This window comes from Octopus bimaculoides, chromosome 6, assembly GCF_046866305.1.
Source record: "Octopus bimaculoides isolate indiv1 chromosome 6, ASM4686630v1, whole genome shotgun sequence".
NCBI classification, from domain to species: domain Eukaryota; kingdom Metazoa; phylum Mollusca; class Cephalopoda; order Octopoda; family Octopodidae; genus Octopus; species Octopus bimaculoides.
This window is the reverse complement of record NC_142933.1, coordinates 12,613,753-12,616,252: the sequence shown is the minus strand read 5'-3', so window position 1 is coordinate 12,616,252 and position 2,500 is coordinate 12,613,753. Positions and strand designations below refer to the sequence as shown.

Here is a 2,500-nt window from a genome sequence, read left to right as displayed (position 1 = left end):
CTCTCAATCTCTTTGTCATCCCCTATCACTCTCCCATATTCTCTCTCTCACCACACACACACACACACACACACAAACACACACACATGTATAAATACGCATATATGCTTATATATATACAAGCATATATATGCATATATATACCGATATATACGTGTATATATATGCATATATATATATATATATATATATATATATATATATATATATATATATATATAGATATATATATATACGTATGCATGTATATATATATACATGCCTATACATATATGTGTATATGTATATATATATAGATGTATTTATATACATATATATGCATATATATATATATATTCATATGTATATATATATATATGTATATATATATATATATATATATATATATATATATATATATGCCTATCTCTGTCTCTCTGTCAGTACTGCATGGGGTTCATTACAAAATAACCAGATAAATAAGTATAACTCTAATAAAAAAAAAATAGATATATTTATGCTTGAACACATTTGCATTCATATGTCAAATAATCGAAATGTGCATATAGATGGGTCTTCGTGGGACGCATAAAGATATATGATATATGATATAAGAGAAACACACACACACACACATGTTATACATAAAATATACATATATATATAATATATAATACATGCATATGCATAGATATATATACATATACATGCGTACATATATATACATACATACATACATATATATATATATATATATATATATACATATATATATATATATATATATATATATATATATATATATATATATATATATATATATATATATATATATATATATATATATATATATATATATATATATATATATATATATATATATATATATATATATACATGTATATATACGTGCATATTTTGTATATAAAATCTTAAATGTAAACACACATATACATATCAAATTTATAGTAGAACGATGTTATTCTGTATTTTGTTAAAAGAAACGAAATACAGCCAAACGACCAGAAAGTTACAAAGGTTTGTAATATATGCATACTCGCTACTTCTCCGAGAATATATGTAAATGAATCCACATTATATTATTTTAATATCTGTATTCGTAGATTATGCTCTAGCTGTGATATTTAGAAGCCTTGCATTATTCATATGTAGACAGGCAGACCCACATATGTAGACATACGCACAAGTATATTATGTAAGTTACCTTAACAAATTCAGACTTTGGATTACTTTAACGCCCGATTATTCTTCTAAGTACTCTTTCACGAAGGCAACATGTTTGCAGAAAACGAAATATGTCCCGTCATGATGGGTTTCATTTTAATATATATGTCTGAAAATGTTTCTTTTTAAATGAATTATATGAGAGTAAGTCTAAGATATTATATTGCGTTTGAATAACAAAATACCACCCTAGAAATCTTTAATGATATTAAGATTATATGACTGACCTCACATTATTTGTGAAACGCGTAGATTTCTTGTAAAAAATCTGAATCAGTCATCTAAATATTTATGGAAACTATTGATATTCTTTTCTACTCTAGGCACAAGGCCCAAAATTATTGGGGAGGGGGTCAGTCGATTAGATCGACCTCAGTATGCAACTGGAACTTAATTTAGCGACCCGAAAGGCTAAGAGATACTGTTAATCTCTGCGAAATTTGAACTCAGACCGTAAAGCCAGACGAAATATCGCTAAGTATTTGGCCGGCGTACTAACGTTTCTGCCAGCTCGCTGCGTTAAGGAAAAGCCATATTATATTGAGTAATATAAAGCTGAAGTCGGTTTAGTGTGGTATTGTTTTTAAAGTTGTTTCTACAGATATTCTATAGAAACTAGCGGAGACATCAGATACAAAAACAATGAGATCGGAGCCAAAAGTGGGTTATGAGCGTATATGCCATATTTTGGGGTTTATTGCCCTTCACCAGCATCCGTGTAATCCACTACGATCTCAGATCTCATTTGATTGTTTATAGCTGACATCTCGATACGAAACGTTGTAGCATAAATCACTGCTAGCTTTAGGTTCCAAAACTTGTCTGTAGAATTAACCATAACAAAATAATGTAACAAGCACTGCTGACGCATTGAAAAAAATGCTACTAACTTATAAAACATTCAGTAGAATTCATAGTATATTGTGTTTGCATAACGAAGTGGCACGTAGCTACAAACTTTTAAAGTCTAGAGTGCATTCTCACAGATTCCGTGTTTGACGGGGAATCCCCATTAAACTTTTAGAAAGCGCATTTATGCGTGAGTGTAATATGTGTGTGTGTGTGTGTGTGTGTGTGTGTGTGTGTGTGCATACAACCGATGTTAGTGTGTTACGTCCCCGTGAGCTAGCGATTCGGCAAAAGAGACCGATAGAATAAGTACTAGGCTTACAAAAAATAAATCAAGGGGTCGATTTGTTCGACTAAATGCGGTGCACCAGCATGGCCGCAGTCACATGACTGAAACAAATAAGAGAATAAAAGAATATATATACAT

The 2,500-nt window shown here is 29.8% G+C and overlaps 1 long non-coding RNA gene across 1 annotated transcript in view; it reads left to right on the top strand.

Moving 5' to 3' along the window:
* LOC106878675 (uncharacterized) overlaps nucleotides 1-2,500 on the top strand; it is a 425,395-nt gene that overhangs the window by 86,787 nt on the left and 336,108 nt on the right. The gene's annotated exons all lie outside the window — the stretch shown is intronic.